At 49.9% G+C, this 6,000-nt stretch overlaps 1 protein-coding gene and 1 long non-coding RNA gene across 7 annotated transcripts in view; both read left to right on the plus strand.

Annotated features, from left to right (window-relative positions):
- Window positions 1-6,000, plus strand: part of phf2 (PHD finger protein 2) — a 275,649-nt gene that overhangs the window by 71,025 nt on the left and 198,624 nt on the right. The gene's annotated exons all lie outside the window — the stretch shown is intronic.
- Window positions 3,325-6,000, plus strand: part of LOC148417574 (uncharacterized) — a 5,745-nt gene continuing 3,069 nt past the window's right edge. Inside the window, exon 1 of the long non-coding RNA XR_015866626.1 lies at window positions 3,325-4,306. This is a non-coding gene — a long non-coding RNA (uncharacterized LOC148417574). The remainder of the gene's footprint in view (window positions 4,307-6,000) is intronic.

A 6,000-nucleotide genomic window follows, 5' to 3' on the forward strand; every position in this document is an offset into this window, starting at 1 on the left:
GCTTTAACGTGATTGGGAGCCGCGTTAGAGAAAAGACACTCATATTAATTACAAAATCACCACAACCGTGACGGTTAAACTTCGTTTGTTTGCCATTGAGTGAAACATTCCATTTGAATTTGTAGCCATGTAGCTTTCATGTGTCAAACAAAACGCGACAAGGGGCTTTCCTCCATTGTTTGTTTTTGTGTGTCGTGCAGCTTTCCACAAAAGGCTGCACCTGTTGTGTTTTCTGCTTTTAAGTTGTGCCGACACCAAGTGTGTACTCAAGGCCCGAGTACACCAAGGACAATTGTTTGGCCAACATCACCAGACGCTAGAAGAGCTCCAGGAAGCTATGGTCGCATTTGCAAGAAGCGTGGAGGATATAGCTTCTCAAATTACAGTGACCAACCCAGAAGTGGCTGGCTCTGGCTGCAGCGGTGGGAACCGACGGTGAGCTGGGGACCAGTCATCCTGTGGCCAGTTCCTCCATCAATGCTCCCTTGTGTTTGACCAACAACTGTTGACTTACTGGTACCCGCGGTCCAAGATTGCATTTATTAAGAGTCTCCAAACTGACAAGGCGGCTGCTCGGGCTATGGTCGCGAGAGCCGCCAAACCTGCGACTGAAGACTCTCTAGCAAAAATCACACAAGAATTTTGGAATGTGTTTGACCACCCAGTACAGGCTCGCAAGGCCGGAGATCAGTTACTAAACACTAAACAAGGCAACCGCAGCATGGCTGAGTCTTCAGTGACACCACTACGTGGGATTTTTCACAGGCGGCTTCATCCCAAGTTAAAGGACAAGCTCGCAGCCCGGGACGAGACTACCACGCTCAAGGAGCTGATCGCACTGGCCATCCGACTAGAGAATCGGTCCCGTGAACAGGGGAGGGAGAGGGTTGCTAAACGGGTGGCCATCGACTTCCCCCCACGCGGGGAAATTGCAGACGAAGAGAGGAACACCAACGCCCCAATGCCGGCACCTATCGGGACTGCAGTCAGCGGGAAGCCGATGCAAATTGGCAAAGGGTGCCTCACCCCCAGCGAAAGGGAGCGCCAGATGAGCTTCCGACTTTGCATCTACGGTGGTCAACCAGGTCATCTGAGAGCTGCCTGCACGGAGTGGCCGGACTTTGTAGCTGCTCACCAGGCTGCTCAGCGGGAGGCGGTCCCGAAGACCTGTGAGCAGGAACGTCAGGTTGGTCGGCAGTGTGGTGGACGGAACCACACACAAACGGTTGCAGCTCATGGGAGAGGTTGCCTACACTGACAGACGACAAGCCATCAGCAAACTGGTAGACTTCGGCGCCAATGACAACTTCATTGACTTTACTGTGGCTAAAGCCTTGGGATGTTTCCTGACCCCTATAGACATTCCTAAACAGGGTGCCCGCTGGCAGTACTGACCCATCAGATGGGTCCAGTTTCGCTCATAGTATTGGGGAATCACCGTGAGCAAATTAAGCGGTTCATCATGCCAACCCGCTGCGCGCCAGTCGTTCCAGGCTTACCATGGTTAGAGTTACATAACCTGAGTATAAATTGGACCAAGGCGGTTATCACCGGTTGGAGTCCATTCTGTCATGCGCACTTGTCTTCAAGCTGTGGAGTTTGCCGGTGTCCTGCTCGCCATTCCAAAACGCGAGGAAATCAATTTAGAACGGGTGCCTGCCGATTACCATGATTTATGGGAGGTTTTTAGTGAAGACCAGACACTCGACCTACCGCTTCACCGCCCACATGACTGCGCAATCAATATCGTGCCAGGATCAACCTCCCCGGCGGTGAATCTTTACAAAATCTCACCCCCCAAGCAAGAGTCGCACCGCAATGACATTTCCACCTCAAGTATCCCCTGCCCTTGCTTGACGATGCGTTCTCGGCAATGCATCAGGCCCACATATTCACCAAATTAGTATTTCGCAGCGCTTACCACCTTCCGCATCAGAGAGGGAGATGAGTGGAAAACTGCGTTCAACCCGCCACTCGGACACTTTGAGTATCTAGTTATGCCGTTCGGCCTCACCAATGTGCACGCCGTGTTCCAGAACATGGTTAACGACATGATTACCCTGTTCTGCTTTGTGTATTTAGACGACATATTGATCTTCTCCTATACCCTGCAGGATCACTGGCAGCATGTCCGCCTGGTCATGCAGCGCCTGCCGGAGAACCGGCTGTTCGTCAAGGGAGAAAAATGTGACTTCCACCTGTCCTCAGTCCCGTTCCTTGGGTTCATTGTGGAGAAGGGCCTGCTGCAAGCCAATCTGGCCAAAATCCAGGCTGTGTTCGAATGGCCTTCTCCTACATCGAGAAAACAACTCCAAAGATTCCTGGGGTTTGCCAATTTCTAAAGGCGCTTCATTCGCAACGATAGTATGCCAGCTGAACCTGATAAAACTCCCTTCGAGCAAGGTACCCTTCACGTCGGGCTCTGGGACCGAGGACACTTTCCGTCACCTTAAGACTAGGTTCACGAGCTCCCCTGTTATCCTGCACCCAAATACGTTCCCAGTTGAGGTTGACGCGTCCAACTCAGGAGTAGGCGCGATTCTTTCCCAGCCCTCACCTGAGAAAGGCAAGCTACACCCATGTTCGTTCTTCTCACATTGTCGCTCACCAGCAGAAAGAAACCATGATGTGGGCAACCGAGATCTCCTGGCAGTCATCCTGCCGTTGGAGGGATGGAGGCACTGGCTCGAGGGCACACAGCAACCTTTCACCATTTTCTCTGACAATAAGAATCTGGCCTATCTCCACACCGCACGTCACCTGATCCCTCAGCAAGCCCGGTAGGCGCTACTCCTCACACGCTTCAATTATGTTATCACCTTCCGACCATGGTCAAAAAATGTCAAACTGGACGCTCTGTCCCGCGTACACGAGGTCATCACCTGCGAAAACCCACTTGAGACCTTCGTCTCGGGAGACCAGATCATCTGAGCCCTTCAGTGGGAGTTGGAGGCGCGAGTTCAGGAAGCAGCAGGAGCTGGGCACGTCGACTGCCCGGAGGATAAACTGTGGTACCAAAACTCTGAACTGAGGTACTTGAATGGGGACACAGCTCAAAGCTGGCGTGTACCAGCCGGACGATATACCTAGTCAGTCGGCGATTCTGGTGGCCAGGCTGGAGGAAGAACGCTGTGAATTATGTAGTAGATTGCACCGCATGTGCCCAAGGTAAAAGGACTGATTGACCTCCAGCAGGTCTGCTTCTTCCACTGCCTGTGTCATTTCGGCCGTGGTCCCATATTGCTCTAGACCAATGTTTCCCAACCCTTTGCTCACCGCGGCACAGTTAATGCCTTAAATTTAGTCCGCGGCACAGTCAATGCCTTAAGTGTAGACAGCGGACGGGGGGGTGGGGGGCACAGTCAATGCTGTACATTTAGGCAGCGGACGGGGGGGGGGCACACCTGACAGTATCTCGCAGCACACTGGTTGAAAAACACTGCTCTGGACTTAATAATGGACTTAGTAATGGGTCTGCCGCTCTTGCAGGGCAAGTCCACCATCATGACGGTGGTGGATCGCTTTTCCAAGATTGTCCTCTTCGTCGCTCTCAGGGGCCTTCCCTCCGCCCTGGTGACAGCACAGCTTTTCATTCAACACGTGATCCGCCTACATGGCATATCCTCGGACAGAGTCTCTGACAGAGGACCTCAGTTCATCTCACGATTGCGGAAGGCCTTCGGACGTGCCATGGGGGCGTCCATCAGTCTTACCTTGGGCTACCACTCCCAATCCAATAGGCAAGTAGAACACGCTAACCAAGCGTTGGAAGCCACCCTGCGCTGTGTCTGCAAGCAGAACCCGTCCGCCTGGGCCACTCACCTTCCCTGGGTGGAGTATACCCACAACTTTGGTCCTTCATCTACCACTGGCAAGTCCCCGTTCCATGTCGTCTACGGTAATTAACCACCGGTGTTTCCCTCCCAGGAGAAAGAGGTTGTGGTGCCTCCTCTCTGGAGCCACCTTTGGCGGGCCCAGAAGGTTTGGAAGGACACCAAGGGCGTGCTCACACAGACGCAGAGCAAAACTGGCGAACAGGCGAAAGTCTGCGGCCCCGCAGTACCAACCGAGACAAGGAGTTTGGTTTTCAGCCCGTCGGGTCCTCCAAGAAGCTGAACCAGAGATTCGTTGGGCCCTTCAAAGTCGCCTCCATCATCCTGCTACGGTCAGACTCGCCTTGCCGCCATCCATGAAGGCCCACGTGGTCTTCCACGTCTCTGCTCAAGCCAGTCGTCTCCAATGCACTATGACCTCCCGTCGTGCCTCCTCCCCTCTCCTCGCCTGGTTCACAGGGATCCATTACGCGGTGAGAACTATCTTGGGCTCCCGGCGTAGAGGGAGAGGATTTCATTATCTTATAAATTGGGAATAGTATGGGCCGGAGGAGCGCTCGTGGGTTGTGGGTCATGGATCCAGGGATGTTGGCCGATTTCCATAGGTCTCACCCTGATTAGTTTGGGGGTCCGCCAGGGGGCGTCCGTTGGGGGGGGTTACTGTTGTTTTGTATGCGTTTAAGTTGTTTCTGAGTTCAGTGTTCCCTTGTCATAAAGGGTGCCCTTTAGGCTGAGGTCACAGTCCACCACAAAGGCTTTATAACCGGCCAGCGCAGGAGAGCTTGTTGCTGGGTTACTGCTTCACCACGCTCCAAGCACCCTCGTCATATCTCCCTCTTTCTCATCCCGCGTTCTTCTTCATTGAGACACTTTGGGTTCTAGTGATGGGTTGATGAGGCATTATGGAGCGTGTTGGCACACTGACACAATGTGTTGATTCAGTATTGAGATTGTGTCATCAAATACTGACACCTGCTGGACTTTAAAAATGAACCCACTAACCTAGTGTATACCAGGGGTGTCACTGGACCTCACAAATTAGGAATTATGACAGATTATTATAAATTATTAAATACTATGAATGAGTTAGTGTCAATTTTAATAAACTTTCTAGGAAAATGTTTATAGTGAAATGTCAATTTGCGCAATGTAAGTCAATGGGTCTTTTTGGAATTGAAAATGAGGATTTGTGGGAAAAGGATAAATATTTGGAATAAAATACAAAATACATGCAGTCATCTCGTGAATATGTAGAATAATAGGAATTTGGAAGTATCAAAATAGAAAAACATCTATCGGGGAAGTGAAAAAAAGCACAAACTCAACCAGGGATTGAACCACTAGCTCTTCATGCATTTGTCCAGTACTTTAACCACTGCACCAAGCAGCCTGTCACTACGTCCTAAATTAAAATTCTAATGGACAATGAAAGGGACTGTCTCCCATTAGGAGTTCATTTAGAATTGATTAGAAAAATATGTAATGATGGAAGAAATATCTGCAATGTGTGAATTAATTGGATTGTTGAGAGAGAGCAGTTGCGTTGTGTTGACAAGACGCACTTCTTTATACACACAGTTTGGTGCGTTTTTGCTGTGTCGTCGCATTTCAATGAGTTCATGCGTTGGTCACGTGAATATTTTGAAGCAGTACGCACACCGACGCTTGTTGCACGTATCAGCGCATCGGTGCTGCCGGACCCATCACGAGTTTGTACTTTGTGACTGATTTGATACTTTGCCTTTTGACTGTTTTTGCTTCCACACCTGGCGTGGATACATATATATATACACACACACACACAGTAGTCCCTCGTTTATTGCGGGAGTTACGTTCGAAAAATAACACGCGTAAAGTGAAATCTGTGAAGTAGCCAGCTTTATTTTTTTTATTATTTTACACTGCAATACTAAACTATAGAATAAAACCAAAAATCTAAACCTGTTTTAAAGCCCCAAATTTGTTTAAAACAGTCATTTTAATATAGTAATACAAAGTTGGAAACATGGTCACTCACGTATTTCACATTCCCAGCTGTGCCTCTTCGTCCTGAACCCGCACATTGTTATGAGTACTCGTAGTGCTCTTTCTTTTTCTGAGCAAGAAGATTTTTATAAACGGATATGCCCAGACATCGAATTAAAGTGAAGCCTCTTATATCATAACA

Source organism: Hippichthys cyanospilos, chromosome 9 (genome assembly GCF_059441005.1).
Source record: "Hippichthys cyanospilos isolate Australia breed blue-spotted pipefish chromosome 9, RoL_Hcya_1.0, whole genome shotgun sequence".
Classification (NCBI taxonomy): Eukaryota; Metazoa; Chordata; class Actinopteri; order Syngnathiformes; family Syngnathidae; genus Hippichthys; species Hippichthys cyanospilos.